Source organism: Equus przewalskii, chromosome 10 (genome assembly GCF_037783145.1).
Source record: "Equus przewalskii isolate Varuska chromosome 10, EquPr2, whole genome shotgun sequence".
NCBI lineage: Eukaryota > Metazoa > Chordata > Mammalia > Perissodactyla > Equidae > Equus > Equus przewalskii.
Genome location: NC_091840.1, coordinates 43043359 through 43066222, shown reverse-complemented (window position 1 = coordinate 43066222; position 22864 = coordinate 43043359). Strand labels below are relative to the sequence as shown.

The window sequence follows — 22864 nt, the reverse complement described above, 5'->3', positions numbered from 1 at the left end:
CAGGTGTATACTTATGTCTAAACTCATCAAAATGTATACACTTAATATGTGCAACCATTTGTGTATCAATTATACCTTATCAAAGCTTAAAAAAACAGTAAATATCATAGATACTTTCAGAGTATTTTACTAGAGGATTCATCTTGTTATCCTTTTGTTTTCACCTGCTTATTTTTTTATTGTCTATTTAATGTATTATATTGTTTATGTTAGTCACCTGAAATCAAGTAATACAACATCAAAAATTTTCTTTTTAATGCATAAAATTGAATGGTCATCTTTCAATGTCAAGTCAAAGGACAACATTCAAATATTTGAAGTGAGAAAAGCCCCAAAACTACTTTATCTGCATTTATAATTGTACATTAACATTAGAAGGGGTCTTAAACTCCTTCAGAGAAAATTTAAACAAGTCTCACCATCTCTCCTCTTTCTAATTACCCATAGTACTTTGTATTTCTAACAGTCTGGCATTTACTTATATAGTAACACCAAATATTTTACATCTTCAAAGATTTTTCTCAGTAATTTAAACACATCTCTTTGAGAATCAAGTTTATTTTATATTTTTCCAAAGCAGATACACAAATGGCCAATAAGCAAATTAAAATATGCTCAACATATCACTAGGGAAATGCAAATAAAAACCGCAAAGAGGTAGCACTTCACACCCACTAGGATGGCTTATAATAAAAAAAAAAAATTTTAATGGAAAATATCAACTGTTGGAATGGATGTGGAGAAATTGGAAGCCTTGTGCATTGCCAGTGGGGATGTAAAATGGTTCAGCCACTGTGAAAAACAGTTGGCAGTTCCTCAAAGTTAAACACAGAATTACTATGTGACCTAACAATTTCACTCCTAGGTATATACCCACAAAACCTGAAAACAGGTACTCAAAGAAGTACGTGTACATGCATGTTCACAGCAGCACATTCACAACAGCCAAAAGATAAAAACAGCCCAAACGTCCACGAACAGATGAACAGATAAACAAATTGTGGTACATACATACAACAGAATGTTATTCAGCCGTAAAAAAGAATGAAGTACTAATACATGTTACAATGTGGATGAACCTCCAAAACATTATGCTAAGTGAAAGAAGTCAGATACAAAAGGTTGCATATTGTATGATTCCATTTATATGAAATACCCAGAATAGGCAAATCTACAGAGACAGAACACAGATTGGTGGTTATCAGGGACAGGGGAAAGGGGAGAAGAGGGAGAAACTGCTTAATGGGCAAAAGGTTTGCTTCTGGGCTAAGTAAAATGCTTTGGAACTTAAGAGGTGGTGGTTGCACAATACTGTGAATGTACTAAATGCCACTGAATTGCTCACTTTAAAATTATTAATGTTGGGGCCAGCCCCGTGGCTTAGTGGTTAAGTTCACGCACTCCACTGCAGGTGGCCCAGTGTTTCGTTGGTTCGAATGCTGGACGCGAATATGGCACTGCTCATCAAGCCACGCTGAGGCGATGTCCCACATGCCACAACTAGAAGGACTCACAACTAAGAATATACAACTATGTACCGGGGTGCTTTGGGGAGAAAAAGGAAAAAAATTTTTAAAAAATCTTTAAAAAAAATTATTAATGTTATGTGAATTTCACCTCAATTTTTTTAAGTTTTTTTTAACCATTTGGGATGGAAAGATTTCCTAACTCTATTAGATACTTCCATACAATCTTGTTTCCCTTTTAATAAAGCACAGCACACTGAACATACTATTTTCCTGTTGACTCAGGATCATTACTGTGAATAATAATGACTGTACGAATAAGTCATTCCTCTTGTGTCTTAACTATCTCTGGGCCTCAGTTATCTCATCTGTAAAATGTCATATTTTGGTTAGATCACAGGATCTTAACATTTTGGAGTCACAAATATCTTTGAAAATCCAATTAAATTACAGATTCTTACTCCAGAAAAATGCACATGTGCACATACAAGGGAAATTGCATACAACCTCAGGAAGTTCACAGACCTACTGTAACCCACACAACAATTTGCATGATTTCAGCATTAAGTGGGCAGTAGTGATGCCTAATTATCTCTATGATCCTTTAGAGTTGTAAATTTCAGATTCTTCTGCAGTCTAACACACTGGGATAGCCTCAAGATCTACGCAGGTTCTTGCAGCTGTGCTTTTTACTTCTTGTGATTTTATAAACAGAAGTCCTAGCCCATTGTCAAGTTCTCTACTACAGCTGCTATTTGCTGTCCAACACTTCAGAGAACTTAAATTTTACAAATTAAACTACGTTCTATTCAACAATTAGTACTATGTGTCCTATGCTAGGCATTATAAGGGATACAAAACAACCACAGTCCTACTAAAGTTAAGACAATTAAGTAATTACAAAAAGGGGAAATATCTAATTAAGTACTAAACTGCTGGGGCCGGCCCAGTGGCTCAGTGGTTAAGTTCGCACACTCTGCTTCAGCAGCCCAGGGTTTCGCTGGTTCGGATCCTGGGTGCAGACATGGCACCACTCACCAAGCCATGCTGAGGCGGTGTCTCACTGCCACAACTAGAAGGACCCACAACTAAAATAAAACTACGCACTGGGGGGATTTGGGGAGAAAAAGCAAAAAGAAAGAAAAGATTGGCAACAGTTGTTAGCTCAGGGGCCAATCTTTAAAAAAAAAGTACTAAACTGGGATACTGATAATGAGCCAAAAAGAACTAAGAGAAAGAACAAGGACAATATAAGCAGCTGGGAACAATTTCATGGAAGACTTGAATGGACAGGGAGAAGAGGACAGATGAGATCAAAAGGGACATCATGAACACAGAGCAGGTATAATAAAGTCTGTGTGCTGCACAGTACGAGAAATAGGTCTGCATAGATATGGTGGGGGCCAATCACAGATAACCTTAAAAGTTAAACAAAAATTATTTGCATCATCAACAAAATGAAAAGGAAATCTACAGAACGGGAGAAAATATTTGCAAATCATACATCTGATAATGAGTTAATATCCAAAATACATAAAGAACTCATACAATTGAAGAGCAAAAGAACAAACGATATGATTTAAAAATGGACAGAGGATCTACATAGACATTTTTCTAAAGAAGATATACAGATGGCCAACAGGTACATGAAAAGATGCTCAACACCACTAATCATCAGGGAACTGCAAATCAAAACCACAATGAGATATCCCCTCACACCTGTTAGAATGGCTATTATCAAAAAGACAAGAAATAACAAGTGTTGGTGAAGATGTGGAGAAAAGGGAACACTTTTGCACATTGATGGGAATGTAAATAGTGCAGAAACTATGGAAAACAGTATGGAGGTTCCTCAAAAAACTTAAAATAGAACTACCATATGATCCAGCAATGCCACTTCAGGGTATTAATCCAAAGAAAACAAAAACACTAACTTGGAAAGATATATGCACCCCCATCTTCATTGCAACATTATTTATAATAGCCAACATATGGAAACAACTTAAGTGTCCAGTGATGGATGAATGGATAAAGAAAATGTGGTATACATATACTGGAGTATTATTGAGCCATAAAAAAGAAAATATTGCCATTTGGGACAACATGGATGGACCTTGAGGGCATTATGCTAAGTGAAATGTCAGACAAAGACAAATACTGTATGATCTCACTTATATGTGAGATCTTCAAAAAAAAGAAAAAACAAGCTCATGGATACAGAGGATAGATTGGTAGTTACCAGAGGCAGGGGGTGGGCAAAATGAGTGAAGGGGGTCAAAAGATACAAATTTTCAGTTATAAAATAAGTCACAGGGATGTAACGTACAACATGATGACACTGGTTACTAATATTGTATTGCATATTTGAAAAGTGTTGAGAGTAGATCTTAAAAGTTCTCACCACACACACAAAATTATGTAACTAGACTCATTGTAGTGATCATTTCACAATACATACAAATATCAAATCATTATGCTATATACCTGAAACTAATATAAAATTATATGTTAACTATACCTCAATTTTAAAAAGATGACTTATTTGCAAAAACAATCTACGGTAAAGAAGTCAAAACAGATGTGGAAGATGTTCATGATGTCCCTTTTGATCTCATCTGTCCTCTTCTCCCTGTCCATTCAAGTCTTCCATGAAATTGTTCCCAGCTGCTTATATTGTCCTTGTTCTTTCTCTTAGTTGTTGAGGCGGAAAGGACAAGAGGAAACTTTCTGGAATGTTAGAAACTCTCTATAGCTTAATCTAAGTGGTGGATACATTTGTAAAACTACATTTGTGCATGTTACTGTTTGTATATTTTACCACAATGGAAAAAAAGACACACCAAGAGTTGCCAGATGATACAGTACCTCTGTAGGTTTGAACAGGTAACAGAAGAGTGATGTGTTAGGAGATAAATCTTATAGCAATATGTAAAAGAAACTGAAATGGGAGAGGAAAAGATAGCCTTTTAAGTAATTTAGAATTAAGGTAATAATGTTAGCTAACAATTATATAACACAATATGTCAGGTATTGTTCTAAGAGCTGTACATATAATAACGAATCTAGTCCTCTTAACAACCCTATGACAAGTATTATTATTACTATCCCCTTTACAGATGATGAAACTGAGGCCCAGAGAGTTAAGTAATTTGCTCAAGTAATTTCACCACTCCACACTACATACATATCCATGAATATAAAACAAAACAAAAACCAAAACAAACTAAAAGTGGCAACCTTAGCCTACCAACAAAAACGGACTAAAACGGTGCTTACAGGGATGGAGTGCATCCCTTTTCAACAGCAACATCCTTTTCCCCTATCTTGTAACTTCAATGTCAGCATCACCCTCTCATCAATTTCAGTCAGCATTCCCACCTGACTATAAACCTCACTCAGCAAGGACACAATCTGCATGATCACCCTTATATCCCCCACTCCTAAAATAAGGCTTCACAAAATAAAAAGTAGCTTCTCACAATACTGTTAAAGATCCCTGGAAAAAAGAACAAAGGATGAAACAGATTTCCAAGAAAGAAATCCCGTGACTTCATAATCTATTGGATGAATACAGGGGAGGAAAGAGATTAAAAGAATAAAAAAAAATCCCAAAGTTTCTAGCTTGCAAGACTTTAGAAAGGTAATTAACAAAAATAAAAATATATGTCCATAAAAAGCTTCTACATAAAATGCTCACAGCAGCTCTACTTGTAATAGCCAGAAACTGGAAATGATTCAAATATCAATCAACAAGTGAATGGAAAAATAAATTACAGCATATCTAAACACTAAAATATTACAAGCAATACAAGAAATGAACTACTGATACATGCAACAACATGGATAAACATCACAGACATGATGCCGAGAGAAAGAAACCAAACACAATATATACTGAATGATTCCATTTCTATAAAACTCTAGAAGAGACAAACCTAATTCATAATAACAGAAATCATATCAGTGGCTGCCTAGGAACAAGAGTAGAGTGACACTGATTGCAAAGGGGCCTAGGGAATTTTCGGAGGAAATAAAAACATTCTGTATCTTTCACTAGGGTGATGGCTACAGCCATTAATGCATACACTAAAAAGGTGTGAATTTTACTGCAAATAAATTATATCTGGGTAAGGCTGACTTAAAAAAAACAGATTACTGAGCCAGCCCTGATGGCCTAGTTGTTAAAGTTTCGCACACTCCACTTCGGTGGCCCAGGTTCAGTTCCAACACACAGAATCACACCACTCGTCTGTCAGTAGCCACACTGTGACAGCAGCTCACATAGATGACCTAGACGGACTTACAACTAGAATATACAACTATTTACCGGGGCTTTGATGAGGGGAAAAAAAAAAAGAAAGAGGAAGATTGGCAACAGATGTTAGCTCAGGGCGACTCTTTCCCAGCAAACAAAAAAACACAAAACACATTATTAACATTGAAACAGGTAGGTAAATAAGGGAAACCTTTTGCAAGAGGAGATGAAAAAGATGAGCTCATTTTAGATTTGCTGAACCTGATGTTTCCACAGATATCCAAGAGGTACAAGACATCCTCAGGTAGGCAGTTGGGTATAAAGAACCGGGCTGGGAGACGCAGTGGAAAGAAGGAAAGAGAGAAGAAGGACCAGACTAAGAAACAAAGTATCAAGTGCTAAAAGACATATACAGTTAGGGGCAGTCAGAAAGAAGCAAAAGTAAAACAAAATTTTTAAGAAGGAAGGGAATGATAAATAGTGTTAAGGATTACAAGGAAGCAGAGGACATAAAGGATCACACATCAGTTTATTCTCCTTGTGAATTCTAAACCTGTCTTTCATGAACACCTTTTTTTTCCTAGCACTTAAAGTATTTTGCAAACAGGGAGAGAATCTCTGTCTGAACTCAAAGTCCTCCTCCCTGAAAATCTACCTAATAAACAAACTGATGTTTTAGGCACTTAAGATACTAAAAAAGAAAACACGGTCAGGAGGACTAAGGTCACAGGTGGATTTATGCTCTTTGAAAATTTTTTACATTTTTTTGCACATACTAAATTACTAAGAGAATACCAATAACACTTATATATCTTAAATTACCCAAGTGCACCGCATAGTTAATTTGCTAACTATAAATTTTTCAAGTGTCTCCTCCTCAAAGTTTTGATGAAGTGTTTGTAAACATGTACTGCTTTTCTCTAGACATGCATACAAGAGGGGTTTTTTCCCCCATGCCTAATCCATCATTCAAATGTTTAATGCCAACTATCTTTGAAAAGATACACAAAGAATTGTGACTGCCTGTAGGAAGGGGTACAGGGTGGGTAGGGGACAGGCATGGGAGGATAACTTACTTTTCATGGTATATCTTTTTGTATTTTTTTAATTTTACACCATGTATGGTTATAACTTATTCCAAATAATTTCACTTTTTTCCATTATTTAAGGCCTTTCTGGTTTTAAAGCAAAAGCTGCCATTTTCCAAAGACCAATCATGGTCCCAAGATGCAAGGACAGCTTGAATGATGGAAATGCTCTACCTAACTTCTTACAGGCCTTCCCCATTCTAAAGAGCCTTAGCTATACCCATTAACTTCTTCTCAAAGTACTGTCAGCCTCTCAAAGACAAGCTCTTTCTTTCCAACAGAGTAGGAAGACAATTTTACAGATCAGATTTACTTGTTTCCCTTCATCTTTCCTAAGGTTTCCTTACAAAAATTCCTACGCCTAAAGACATTCCATGTACATGGATTGGAAGAATAAACATAGTTAAAATGTCTGTTCTACCTAAAGCAATCTACAGATTCAACGCCATCCCAATCAGAATCCCAATGACATTCTTTACAGAATTAGAACAAAGAATCCTAAAATTCATATGGGGCAACAAAAGACCCCGAATTTCTAAAGCAATCCTGAGAAAAAAGAACAAAACGGGAGGCATCATAATCCTGACTTCAAAACATACTACAAAGCTACAGTAATCAAAACAGCATGGTACTGGTACAAAAACAGGTGCACAGATCAATGGAACAGAATTGAAAGCCCGGAAATAAAACCACACATCTATGGACAGCTTATCTTTTTTTTTTTTTTTTTTTTCCTTTTTCTCCCCAAAGCCCCCCAGTACATAGTTGTATATTCTTCGTTGTGGGTCCTTCTAGTTGTGGCATGTGGGACGCTGCCTCAGCATGGTCTGATGAGCAGTGCCATGTCCGCGCCCAGGATTCGAACTAACGAAACACTGGGCCGCCTGCAGCGGAGCGCGTGAACTTAACCACTCGGCCACGGGGCCAGCCCCTGGACAGCTCATCTTTGACAAAGGAGCTGAGGGCATACAATGGAGAAAAGAAAGTCTTTTCAACAAATGGTGCTGGGAAAACTGGAAAGCCACATGTAAAAGAATGAAAATTGACCATTCTTTTTCACCATTCACCAAAATAAACTCAAAATGGATCAAAGACCTAAAGGTGAGACCTGAAACCATAAGGCTCCTGGAAGAAAACGTAGGCAGTACACTCTTTGACATCAGTATTAAAAGGATCTTTTCGGACACCATGCCTTCTCAGAGAAGGGAAACAATAGAAAGAATAAACAAATGGGACTTCATCAGATTAAAGAGCTTCTTCAAGGCAAATGAAAACAGGATTGAAACAAAAAAACAACCCACTAACTGGGAAAAAATATTTGCAAGTCATATATCTGACAAAGGCTTAATATCCATAATATATAAAGAACTCTCGCAACTCAACAACAAAACATCAAACAACCCAATCAAAAAATGGGCTGGAGACATGAACAGACATTTCTCCAAAGAAGATATACTGATGGCCAATAGGCACATGAAAAGATGCTCATCATCGCTGATCATCAGGGAAATGCAAATCAAAACTACACTAAGATATCACCTTACACCCATTAGAATGACAAAAATATCTAAAACTACTAGCAACAAATGTTGGAGAGGTTGCAGAGAAAAAGGAACCCTCATACACTGCTGGTGGGAATGCAAACTGGTGCAGCCACTATGGAAAACAGTATGGAGATTCCTCAAAAAACTAAAAATAGAACTACCATACGATCCAGCCATCCCACTACTGGGTATTTATCCAAAGAGCCTGAAGTCAGCAATCCCAAAAGTCCTGTGCACCCCAATGTTTATTGCAGCACTGTTTACAATAGCCAAGACGTGGAAGCAACCTAAGTGCCCATCAACAGACGAATGGATAAAGAAGATGTGGTACATATATACAATGGAATACTACTCAGCTGCAAAACAGAACAAAATCATTCCATTTGCAATAACATGGATGGACCTTGAGAGAATTATGTTAAGTGAAATAAGCCAGCGAGAGAAGGATAATCTGTGTATGACTCCACTCATATGAGGAATTTAAAATTATGGACTAAGAACAGTTTAGTGGATACCAGGGGAAAGGTGGGGTGGGGGGTGGGCACAAAGGGTGAAGTGGTGCACATACAACATGACTGACAAACATTAATGTACAACTGAAATTTCACAAGATTGTAACCTATCAATAACTCAATAAAAAAAAAAATTCCTACTCCTGACTCAGGCTTCTACCTGACTTTTCTATTCCCAACAGCTACACTCCCTCATATTCTAATTACCAACATCCCGTGACTAGCAATTCACATACCTGAAAGGAAATTTTCACTTTCTAAGAGTAATAGAGAAGTAAATCCCATACACGAGCATTTCATGTACAAAGAACTGATGAAAGATTCTCACATTCAAACACTTATAATAAAAAGGTAGGCTTAGAGAACAGGTTCAGCAGACTGACAGAGGCAGAAATCAGAAGGTGGTAAAAAACAGAATTAATGGATAAGAAACAGCACTTTTAATCTGTGAGTCTTTTTTTTTTGAGGAAGATTAGCCCTGAGCTAACAACCGTGCCCACCTTTCTCTACTTTATATGTGGGACGCCTACCACAGCATGGCGTGCCAAGTGGCGCCATGTCCACACCAGCGAACCCCCAGGCTGCCAAAGCAGAATGTGCACACTTAACCGCTGCGCCACCAGGCCAGCCCCTAATCTGTGAATCTTTAAAATGCAGTAAAATAGTGTAAACTTGTAAAATTTCAGAAAAATCTTGGATGAAAAATAACACTGCTAATTCATTTGTCTAATCAACAATATTAAATCTAATTAATTTTGATTGATTAGTTAATCAAAGAGGGTCTTTTCCTCCCTCCAACCTACTGCCAAGTAGGTTCTACTCAACCAAGCGGAGTACAACTAGTTCAGGCTTTACGTACTCCTGGCTCTATCACTCACTGGTTATGTGATCTTTTTTTTTTTAAAGATTTTATTTTTCATTTTCCTCCCCAAAGCTCCCTGGTACATAGTTGAAAATGTTTTTTTTTAGTTGTGAGTCCTTCTAGTTGTAGCATGTGTGATGTCACCTCAGCACGGCTTGATGAGCGGTGCCACGTCCCCGCCCAGGATATGAACCAGCGAAACCCTGGGCTGCCGAAGTGAAGCATGCAAACTTAACCACTCGGCCACGGGGCCGTCCCCTAGTTATGTGATCTTAAACAAGTTATTTACCCTCATGAGCATCAGTTTCCCCACTCTAAAATGAGACTGCCATCTACCTTGCAGAGATGCCATAAAAAAATAAAAATAAAAATATATCTTAAAGTACCTAGCACACAGTAAATGCTCAGTAAATGATGGCTCTTATTACTACTAAAATTCTTACCATAAATGTCAACATAATTCACTTTTTAAAAGACTAAATAAGCCATAACTCAACACATGACAAATATTTACCATGGCTGAAATATTTCAGTTCCCTTCTTCAGGACACACAGTAGGACTGCACTTCCTTACCCTCTGTGAAATCTCTTAAGCCTGTTAAGACTTGCTTTGGTCAATGAACGATAAGTCAAAATGACATTACCCTCTTCTAGGTAGACACTCTAAGAGCCAGAGAGTTATTAGCAAGTCTCCTTTCCATCGCCATGGAGATCACGGAACCATGTGTTGAGATGGAGCCTCCATTAGTCTGTGACATTGCATAGTGAGAACAAGTAGAATTCCGCACCAACCCACACTACATATATAGCATGTCAAGCAAAAAATATTTGTCCTGTTAAAAGCCACTGAAATTTCTGGTCTGTTATCACAACATAACCTGGTCTCTCCTGACTGATACACAACGAAAGCCAAAATCATTATCTTTTCCTTGTTCCCTTGCAAAATAAAGTAATCCACAACATATCCTTTTCCCTACCTCTGGTAAGCCTCCAATTCTATCAATTTTTCTGCCTTAATCTCTCTCAAATCCATGATGTTAGCTCTACTCCTTATTTAGACTTCTGTAATAACCTAACAAATCTCCCTACATATAATTTTTGCCCATCTATTCTCCACAATACCTCCAGAGTAATCTTTTTAAAACAAAAATCTGATATCACACCTGTTTTTATAATGATTTTCACATCAATTAGGAGCACAACAAAAATAGTCCTTCAAGAAATAACTGTAAGAGGTGCTAGAAATGTTCCATATCTTGTTTTGCATGAGTGCATACAACTACAAAAATTCAACAAGCTTACACTTAATATTTATGCACTTGGCTGTATTAATTATGCCTCAATTAAATAGTTAAAAAAAAAAGAAAAAGAAAAAAGATATGGCCCCAAAGTACCTTTTCAACTGCATTTTACCAAATAATCCATCTCACACCACATAAACAGCCATAGCCACAAACTATCAGTAATCAATCTTTAGATATTGATCTTCCATGGTCTCAGGTATATAATACCCTTTCCACTCCTACTTTTCTTCAAGACCCTCATAAAATCTCACTCCCGTAGGAGTCATTCCACCTAAACATCCCTTAACTCTACTTTACTGGTGCTATAACAGCTTTTTGTACATTCCACTACCATAACCTTGGCATTCACTACACTAGTGGGTCTCAATCAGAGGAGATTTTGTTCACTAGGCAATGTCTGGAGACATCTGTGATCATCATAACTGAGGGGGGAAGTGCTACAGCATCGAATGGGTAAAGGCCAGGGATGCTGCAAAATATCCTATAATAACAGCACAGATCCCCATAACAATGAATTATCCTACCCAAAATGCCAATACTGCCATGGTTCAGAAAACTTGCACTGCATTACTGTATGTATTTGTTTACAAGTCTGTATGCCTACTAAACTAAAAAATTGAAGGGATCAAGTCTTACTCATTTCTGTATCCTGGCACCATACCTAGCAAATAGCACTCAAAAATGTATACTAAATAAACGTGTCATGACCAAACCCATTTTGATAAGCACAGTGCTTAGAATATAGCACTCAAAAGATGTATAATAAATACATGTATTACTACTGAATCTTATTTTGGTAATAAAACTACATAGCTTACTGGCTAAACTGCTAGTCTTTAAATTCAATTCCATCGATTACTATTTTGATTTGGTGTTTTCAAAGTACATACCAACAAATCATAAATTTTTTTGGATAGAAAGAATATTTTATTTTTAAAATTTTTTTCCAGTTTTATTGAGATGTGATTGACATACATCACTGTATAAGTTTAAGGTGTACAGTGCAATGCTTTGGTTCACATACATTGTGAAATGATTACCACAGTAGGTTTAGTTAACATCCATCATCTCATATAAATAAAAGAAAAAAAGTTTCTCATCGTGATGAGAACTCTTAAGATCTACTTCTCTTAACAACTTTCCTATATATCATACAGCAGTGTTAACTATAGTCATCAAGATGTACACTACATCCCTAGTACTTACTTATCTTATAACTGGAAGTTTATACTCTTTGACCACCTTCTTCCAGTTCCCCCTTCCCATACCCTCCACCTCTGGTAACCACAAACCTGATCTCTACGAATTTGGTGGAGTTTTTTTTGTTTGTTTTGATTAGATGCCACATCACCTATGCCTTATAAATGTACCCCTACCCTCAACACATTGCAGCTCTTCACTGCCCATGGGTCCTGTCCCCACGCTATTCTCTGAATAAAAGAGCACTACTATGAGAACTTAAGAGTCCAAGAAATCGTTCCTTCAGCGACTCAGCTCACCAAGCCTGCATCACTACATATAAGTGAGATCATACAGTATTTGTCTTTCTCTATTTCGCTTATTTCACTTAGCATAATGCCTTCAAGTTCCATCCACGATGTAGTAAATGGTAGGATTCCTCAGGTTTTATATTTTTTGTCTTTTGGGGATATTTTTGGTGAGGAAGACTGGCCATGAGCTAACATTTGTAGCTAATCTTCCTCTTTTTGATTGAGGAAGCAAAATTCTGTGTGTGTATATATATATCTATATATAGATATATATATACCGCAACTTCCTTATCCATTCATCCATCGATGGACACTTAGGTTGTTTCCACGTCTTGGCTACTGTCAATAATGCCACGATGAACATGGGGGTGCAGATATCTTTTCGAGTTAAGTGTTTTTGTTTCCTTTGGATATATTTCCAGAAGCAGAATAGCTGGATCACATGGTAGTTCTATTTTTAACTTTTTGAGGAACCTCCATACTGTTTTCTATAGTGGCTGTACCAATTTACAATCCCACCAACAGTGCACAAGTGTTCCCTTTTCTCCACATCTATGCCAGCATTTGTTCTCTGTCTTTCTGATGATAGTCATTCTAACAGGACTCAACTGATATCTCATTTTGGTTTTAATTTGCATTTCGCCAGTAACTAGTGATGCTGAGCATCTTTTCATGTACATGTTGGCCATTCGTATATCTTTGGAAAAATATCTATTCAGGTCCTCTGCCCATTTTCCAATGGGATTATTTGGTTTTTTGCCAAATCATAAATTATAACTTATGGGAGTATCTCAAAAAAGTGTTAAATTGAAGTTGATTTCTACATTAGGCATGAGTAAATCAAATAGTTTAATGACTACGCTTCAAAAGGATTAAAAAAAGAACAGTTTCATGAAAATGTTTTATCTCCTATTATAATGCCACCTGAATAAGATAAAGTAGAATAATGGATACTAATATTTGAGATACCATTTCACCTAACTTTTTTTTTTATTGAGTTAATGATAGGTTACAATCTTGTGAAATTTCAGTTGTACATTAATGTTTGTCAGTCATGTTGTATGTGCACCACTTCACCCTTTGTGCCCACCCCCCACCCCACCTTTCCCGTGGTATCTGCTAAACTGTTCTTAGTCCACATTTTTAAATTCCTCATATGAGTGGAGTTATACACAGATTATCCTTCTCTCGCTGGCTTATTTCACTTAACATAATTCTCTCAAGGTCCATCCATGTTATTGCAAATGGAATGATTTTGTTCTGTTTTGCAGCTGAGTAGTATTCCATTGTATATATGTACCACATCTTCTTTATCCATTCGTCTGTTGATGGGTACTTAGGTTGCTTCCACGTCTTGGCTATTGTAAATAATGCTGCAATGAACATTGGGGTACATAGGACTTTTAGGATTGCTGACTTCAAGCTCTTTGGATAAATACCCAGTAGTGGGATGGCTGGATCGTATGGTAGTTCTATTTTTAATTTTTTGAGGAATCTCCATACTGTTTTCCATAGTGGCTACACCAGTTTTCATTCCCACCAGCAGTGTATGAGGGTTCCTTTTTCTCTGCAACCTCTCCAACATTTGTTACTATTAGTTTTAGATATTTTTGTCATTCTAATGGGTGTAAGGTGATATCTTAGTGTAGTTTTGATTTGCATTTCCCTGATGATCAGCGATGATGAGCATCTTTTCATGTGCCTATTGGCCATCAGTATATCTTCTTTGGAGAAATGTCTGTTCATGTCTCCAGCCCATTTTTTGTTTGGGTTGTTTGATTTTTTGTTGTTGAGTTGCATTTCACCTAACTTTAATCTAATGTAATTTATGTTAAAACACACAATGGTGTACCTTAACATATTTATTGTAAAAAAAAGTTTCTGCATTATTTAATAAACATTTCATATCTCAATAATAGAGCAATTTTATTGTTAACCACTGGATTTACCACCTCAAAGATAGTCATAAAACACATTATAGATGTTTGCTTACTGTATCTATTTTGCCATTCCTACCCTAATATATTCCATGCCATCATGTGAAAGGTTGAACAAAACTCTGTATTTTCAAGGCTCTTAAATTAGCAAGATGCCTTGTTAAATTTAGTTGTTTAGAGTAGACAGACTGTAAAATACTGGGAGGCTACTTCTCTAACTTAAGGTAAAATTTTGAAAGAATGATACATTATTAAAATACCTACACTCCAAATCTGATAAATAGAAATAAAAGTTCCTTATTTGATTTCTGTTTAAAGTTCTCAAAACATAAAACTTGCAAAGTAGGTCTATTCTCGTTGATTAAAAAAAGTTTTTTCAAAAACCCATTTGGCCCTCCTTACAGGCACAAAATCCAACTCAGTTCCAATATTAAAACTACTAAATGCAAAAATAAAGCAAAATGAACAAAAAAACTTGCCATCCTTATCATTTATTTTATAAATGATAATTAAGGATGTTAAATAATAAACAGCATCTACTTCATAAGTATTCAACCAGAGAAAGAAAAAATTCATTTGGTAACAATCCATTATTTACAGTTTTGGTATAACAGCTTTTACTACAACAATAAACTCTCCTGGTGAAATTTACTCTTCTAAAGTACTGAATTATCTAATACACATTACAAAAACAAAATTCATGTATCAACATTTTTATTTTCCTCTAAAACAATGCTATTCTTGAACGTAGTGGCTCTCTCCAATCAGTTTACTATATGTTAGTAGGTATACGTATAATTAGTTCAACCAAAATGTCACATAAACAAAGAAATATCTAAATTCTATACTTTCTATTGCTAGCAATCAAATTTCTCTACTACAGAACATTTCTTTCCTAAATAGAAATTTTTCACATCTTTTCCTTCTTAAAATCCTTTTACTCTTGATTAAAGTTTTAAGGCATTATTTTACAGAATTGAAGATTCATACATAATACACAAAAATATTTTGTCAGCATCTAAACTGAAGATAAAAGGATCTTTCGTTATTCTATTTTCTAATTATTTGTGCTCTTCTAGATAAAGGAAAAATTATCATCATCAACAACTATGTCAAGGTAAAGAATCTGAAAGTGAGGACATCATATTGCCCTTCTGGGACTCAGAATCCTTTAATTCTAAGAAACAAAACCAACTGAAATACTGTATTCCTAAAATCTGATGGTCCCTATAAAACATCACAATCATATCTACCATTTACACAACATGAGATTACTTAAACACTATATATTAAATACTATAACGCATACCACACAGAGTTTCTGTGCAACAATGAAGAGTAAGTACAAACATAGGTTAATAAGCAATTTTAGTCTTTACAATCAAGGATATGGATACTTTTGGTAAAAACAAAGTTTTTCCAATTTTGAGTGACACTAAATTTCCATGTGTAAAAAAGAAAAAACCTTGACCTGTTTAGTAACACTGTTCATCAACTTTTTCTGAAACCTCCTTCTCAGTCTCAATGGGAATAAGTGAGAAGAAATCAATCCCAAATACAAGAGACTCATCACTACTACAAGTGGATTAAAAACATTCACCAAAACATAACGACATGGTTAGATGTAATGCACTGAAACACACTGAAATTTTAAAAATATACCTAATATACTTATTTACTCATTTAAATAGTCACATAAGAAACCTTATTAAAATATGTATTTGCAATTAATATTTTTAAATTAAATCTACCAAGTAAAAATAAAAGATATTTCTTAATATGCTCCCAATAAAAAGTTTTCTCTTTTTTTTTTGCTTGAGGAAGATTTGCCCCAAGCTAAAATCTGTGCCAATCTTCCTCTATTTCATATGTGGGTCGCAGCCACAGCGTGGCCGCCAACAAATGGTGTAGGTTGGCACCCAGGAACCTGACCTGGGCTGTCAAAGCAGAGCACACCGAACTTAACCACTAGGCCACAGGGCTGACTGAACTTAACCACTAGACCACGGAGCCAGCCCCAAAGTTTTCCTTGTTTAAAAAATAAATTCTGCAATTCATGAGAAACTTCACTCACACATATAGGATGTGACACTAGATGTGTGGTAACACGTGTTCCCCAATATGGTAACCTCAGAAGTTACCATCACACCCAAAACTGCTGGTATTCCTGCCCCAGGTTCTTTTAGACAGAATCCCTGAGTACCTTACAAGCTTGGAGACCTAGGAAAGATAAATATGCGCAACATAACTACCAAAGAGACTAGAGACTAGAATCAGGAGAGACTGAAAGTAGAGTTGTTGAAAGAAAAAGAAAAAATAAGTTGCCAAAAAAAAAAAAACAAGCAAAATCATACTTCAGAGACATCAGATTAGAAGTAAAACGGATGAGGTGACAAAGAAATTTCAAAATAATTTAACTGAGCACCCAGAACACATGAAAATACAACAACAAAAAAAAGCTTCCCATTACAATGCTCACCTTACTTACACCACCACACTCGGATTATTTCCCATTATTTTTCTTTTAAAAAAATTGTTACTGTGACCCACTAAATTCACAAGCCATTAATAGGTGCCAACCTAGTTTGAAAAGCACGGCTTAGAGGAACTGGCAACCACATGAAGGTCCTCACTTTCCTATGAATATCTAGTTTGAGACAACTATTCAGGAGGTGGAAAAAAATAAAAGACAGAATTCCTCTATGGCAGGGACCATATCTTATTGGCACATAATCATCACTTAATGTTTGCTGAATTAATACACTGTGGAATACAAAGCACTTGGAAGGGGAGGACACACCTATAGAGGATACCTAAAAAAAGCTTAGGAGAGCATGAGTACTTTGGATGGTGAAAAGCCAGGGATGATGAAAAGAGCTCCAGGAGGTGGAAAAGTGATACCAAATGACTTTTAAACAAATGAAGTACGAAGAGGAAAGGAAATTTTGTTCTTGAGGACAGACTTTATACTCAACAAAGGAAAAAGCAAATCTCTTGTAGAACTACATAGTAGTCTATTATAGGTACAAAAAGTTTGTAAGCCACCCTTAGTCAGAAATTCTCACCATTTCTTCCAAAAATATATGTTGAGCTCCAAACGTATAAATCCAACTTCAAATCAAAATTACAGAAAGCAACTCATTCTTAAATATCAGACTCCCTGTATTCATTTGTAAACACTAAGTAGCTAGTGTGTGATAGCCAACAACTTATTGAGTGCTTACTATGTATCAGGCAATATGTCAAGTATTTAACAAGGGTTATCCCATTTAAACCTAACAACCTGTAAAGTAGATACTATCTTCATTTTCTAGACAGGGAAAGTGAGGCTTAAAAAGTTACATAAAGAAGTTACACAGCTAATAAATGGTGAAATTAAGGTATATTAAGTGTCTATTATTTTTGGTGGCTGCAAATCAGAATATTTTGTTCTATTCCATTATTTGTTAATGCTTTTCTCTGAAACTAAACTTTGTGTGTTTTTCTAAATGAAGTAATTCATCTACTTCTAAATCTGTATAACACTATCATATTGAATAATTTTATCACAAGAAAAAAATTAGCCCCTTCTCAGTTTAAAGATAACTTAGAGGCCAATTAAATGTAGTTATGTTTAAATAATATCACTGAGATTGGCATTCTGAAGAGGCTATATATCTATTATAGTAACTTAGTAACTTATACTTTTATTTACTTTATTTACATGCCAGGCACTTATATTTTGAAAAACATTTCCACCTTTTAGGGGTCATTTAATTTTGTCACTGGGTAAAAAAACGCAGCCTTAGATTCTATTTCAGAACAAAAAGTCTGCTTCCAGCACAAATGGAAGAGACTGATAGATAAATAATTGTTACCAAATGTTGACAGATACATTCCAACTGAAAATAATTGTTTCTAGTCCCTCCACAGAACTCTTTAATTCATATGGACTTTTTTAGAAGGTATGAGATATCTTTAACGAAATTAAACATCAATTTTTATCACTAAAAATTAAAAGACTTTAATCTAACAATGGAATATAATGGAATGAAATAATACAGGTTTGTACCTTTTTCACTTACATTTAAGAAATCTTGAAGAATATCAACAAATAATCCAGCCATGAACAAGTACAGAAACCTAAAGGCAGATGAACAAACGTTGGCACTCTATTTAATGGAACAATGTTAATTTTACGCAAGATTTGACTAGAAATAACACTTTTTAGAAAAGATTCATTCATATACAATCCTGAACTGAACAGCAGCCCTTATCTAATACATACAAAAAAGCTTCTAATTTCTAAAAAGTTAAATTAGTATGAGTTTACTTATTATAAGTAATAGAGACTACTGATAATGAAAAAGAGATAAAAGGAAAATTTAACTGATTTTAATACACAAATCAGTCAAGTAAAAAATACAGAATTTATTTCCAGTAATTTGAATGACAGATTAATCTCAACTCTAATTTCAATGCCAACAGTTGCCCCCTAGATAACTTCTGGATTAACTAAGTATTCATATCTACTAAGTACCAGCAAATTCTTAAAATAAATTATACTCTTTATGGTTAGTTAAGAGCATCCAGTCTTTCCCATATTCTGTAACTGATCAGTTTCTTTCTTATTAGTGGGATGGCATCATAACATAGGACCAAATATCATGTATATGCCTTGACATACAGAAAGCTTGTTTTATATTAACACACATTCAATTAATTGCCATATCCACAATTCTCCCAAAATCTGTATTACAGAAAATGTAATAATTATTTTCTACTCAGTTCACTCATACTTTTGGTCATGTACACTGTTGTATTTCTTTAAAACCTCTCAAATTTGTTTGAGAAACTATCCTTTAGTTTGGAAGGCAGTTTATTGTCAAGATAATCCTAGACTATTCAAAGGCTTTAAACCCAGCTGATTCTTAGAAATTCTTCCATCTATAAAACATGAGAATTATAACCAAATTAACAAGTCAGATATCAGAATGCCAAAAATTAAGTCATTAAAAGGGAATCCAGAGAAAAAGCCAGTTGTGAAAGAACAGGAAGTGATGTACACTGCCATTTTGAGGATGAACTATGTAGAAACATAAGAAGTACCATACTAATCTGGAATCGACCAACCCAGACTAACAGCTCTCAGTATTCCTTTCTGACAATGGCATCAGAGGTCAGCTGAAATAACCCTCAGGCAATTTTTCCTTAATAATGAATTTACCTAATTGATCACCAACATACTATTCCCACTTTCGGCAGAATTCCTAACAGCTATGGAAAACAGAGTTTCTTCTTAGTTGTCCTAAAGAGTAACTCTCAGTTCTAGCATGCTGAAACATACCAAGTAGTTTACCTATAACCCGTGTACAATCTTGAGTTTTCTAGCCTTTACTGATAAATCGTCTCTGCCTGCATCTTTCCAAGATAAAAACAGTCACTCTTTACTGAGCAGTATGCTTGGGTTTATACACGCTAGTATATATGAATTAATTATCCACAACAAACCCTAACATAAAGAATTAAACTTTATGGCACAATTTGCCATATAGGAGAAAACTCTACACACCACAACATGCAGCTTTGTGTCATGAAATAAAGATTCAAATGAGAAGCGTTGTTTAACTTAAAATGAATTCAGATAATCAAAAAGGAATAAAGAAAGCAAGGCTGTGGAAAAATAAAACTAATTTAACATATCCTTAATGTGTCTCCCTATATCAAAATAATGAAATAAGATGAGAGAAACTAAATGAGTGCCTAACACTACTATTATTATCTTTAAATTCCTGTCTTAAACAGGTTTCAAAATGCAACAAACACACCAAAAAAGTTCTAACGGACAACATTAAATGTAGATGGCCTTTCAAAATATTTAAAAATAAGTCACCCACTAAGTAAAGCTTAAACACCAAATACAACTTGTTAGTAAAATATCAAGACAACTCTCACCTGTACGTATTTTAGTCATGTTCATCACTTTGTGAAAAAATTATTTAATTCTGTATATGGAACATTTTGAAATCACATCATCAGTAAATCTAAATACTTAAAAAAGTATCATCGACAGACTTCAAAACTACTCTTTGGTCACAAAAAAGCACTCAGCAACACACTTGCAGAATAAAATAAAAATAAAATTCTTATTTTTATTCACTTCTACTCTACTAAGGACAAACCAACAAGTACTACTGTAAACTAGATGATTTGTTTTAAACAAATACGACATGAGACAAACAAGTGGAAAAATGACAATGACTACAGAATATAGATTCTATCACAGCATAATTAGTCAAATTAACGTTTATTATTTTTTCATTTAAGAAACAAAAGAATTTGCTATAGAAAGGTTTGTAACCTAATCATTTTCAGAAAATTTCAATTTCAGTGTTCTACAAAATAGTATTAACCCTAAAAATTCACAGCTCAGGGAGAAGGAATGTCCGTCTGTATGCAATAATCTTTAATAATTCTTCAAGAAGTACAAAAGTCATAGGAAGAAAAAAAAAAGAAAAAATGAGAGGGTACAAAATTATTATTTTTTTAATCCTAACGAAAACTCAATATGCTCACTAAAAAAAATGTCACCCCACTGTTTAAAAGAGAGAGCGAAAGAGACATCAAAACTGTTCTAACATGGCAGGGTCCCTCTCGAGAGGCCATATCCCCCAACAATAAGAACAGGAACAGATACACTTCCTAGGGCCAGATCTCAGGGGAAGAGTATAAACCGGTACTGTTATCGATTTAAAAACCGAAGGAAAAAGGGTAACCTTTCCAAGGGAAGCGCCATTACTTCCCTCCCCTACTCCCCCTCCCTTCAGTGTATACACGGGCCTGTGTATGAAGAAACTGCCTTGGACTTCTGCAGCATTGCAGCAGACTAAAGGATGGGGAAGGGGGAAGGGTAGGGGGAGAGAAATGCTTCCATCACCCCTACGGAAGAGGAGTATAGATTTCCCGAGGGTGGGTGGAATCCATCCAGCAGGCTACCCAGAGCAGTCTCCCTTCCCAAGAATAACACAGACACTACAAAGGAGAAGGAGAGGGAGGAGCAGAGGGACCAGAAGGGAAAGGGACCTCGCGCCTTTAAATCGGGGTGCACATCAACCCAGTCTCCCTATGAGGGCCACACCTTCCACGAGACATCCCCTTCCACCACCCCTTCCGGTGACCCTCAGGAAAGAGGAATGTAATTGCTCTTGCCCCTCAAAACGGGAGGGCGCCCAGCTCCCCAGCTTCCTCACCCCACCCACAGAATCACAGACCCTCCTTGTCTCCCTCCCCCACCCCACCCCCACATCCCTCGCCCCACGCAGAGGCCAGAGTGGGCCGAATTTCCCCGCCCCCTCCAAGTCTCCCTTTCCCAAAGCAGAGGTGCCCTTACCCTTTCGCCGAGAGGTCCGGGGCGGAGTAGGCAGGCGCAGCCCCCTGCAGCGCTCGGGTAGCCGCTCCGCTGGAGGGCGAGGAGTGAGGAGGAGGAGGGGGCCTGGCGACGGACCGCCGCCCCCCCCACCCCGGAGCCCCAGCGAGCCGCCCAGCCCAAGCTCTGCGACAAGGGGCGGGGGGGGGGGGGGCGAGGGGACGACTGGGGTCGAAGAGGCGCCCTCAGCGCTTGGGCTCAGCTAAGATGGCGCGGGGAAGTGCCGAGAGCCGGGAGCCGCCGCCGCCACCGCCGCCTCGGGGGAACCGGCCCGGGCCTCGGCCGCCTCCCGTCCTCACACAGCCGAGGCCCTCTTGGTCCCCCGCCGCGGCCCCTCGGCGGGCGGGCCCACGCACAGCCCTCCGCCACCACCACCACCCCTGGGAAGGGGGCGCTCACAAAGAGAAGAGAGGCCGCGGGCCGGCCGGCCGGCGGTGGGGCGGGGTCCCCAGGGGCCGGGAGGCCTCAAAGGTTCGCGGCTGCCTCGCACTCTCGGCCCGCGAAGGGCGCAGGCAAGCGGGACCCCTCCTCTTTCCTCAGGCAGGCGGCGGCACCGACTCACTCTCTTTGCCACCCTCCCTCTCTCTCTCCCCAAGCCCTGAAGCCACAGAACCCGGCCGCTGCCCAGGTTCCCCCCCCTTCCCCAACACCACTCCCCTCCTCCCGACAGTCAGCCCAGTCTTCGATCTCGCGAGATTTCTCGCCTGACAGGCCCGGCCCTGCGCGAGACAAGACTGCGTACGCGTGCGCGCCCTCACGGGAGCGCGCGAGTGCTTGCACTGGGCGGAGTCGTCCGTTTGGCCCGGAGTCCCAGCCCCTGTCCAGCCCGGCCTCAGTCAGCTGGCGGAGCTCTTATGCCACGCGGACGTCAGGTGCATTCATCTCACCCTGAAATCTGAGAAAGAGGAGTTTCTCTGCTCTCCTCCTTTTTCCCTCTTCCCACTCCCAAAACATCCGCCCCCCAGTAACGCTGAGAATGAGAAGTTTGCCCTGACGTGTAG

General features: G+C 37.5%; 1 protein-coding gene across 3 annotated transcripts in view; it reads right to left on the bottom strand.

Annotated features, from left to right (window-relative positions):
- The window catches only part of TAOK1 (TAO kinase 1), a 149959-nt gene extending 127406 nt beyond the window's left edge, over positions 1 to 22553 (bottom strand). The window contains exons 1-2 of one of the 3 annotated variants that reach the window (XM_070562791.1): positions 21828 to 22489; positions 18523 to 18580 (exon numbers count right to left, since the gene is read on the bottom strand). The gene's annotated coding sequence lies outside the window, so the exon portion shown is untranslated. Of the gene's footprint in view, positions 1 to 10241; positions 10435 to 18522; positions 18581 to 21827 lie in introns of those variants that run through there. The other 2 variants (XM_070562790.1, XM_070562792.1) reach the window with 2 other exon arrangements.
- Between the last annotated feature and the right edge of the window lie 311 nt (positions 22554 to 22864).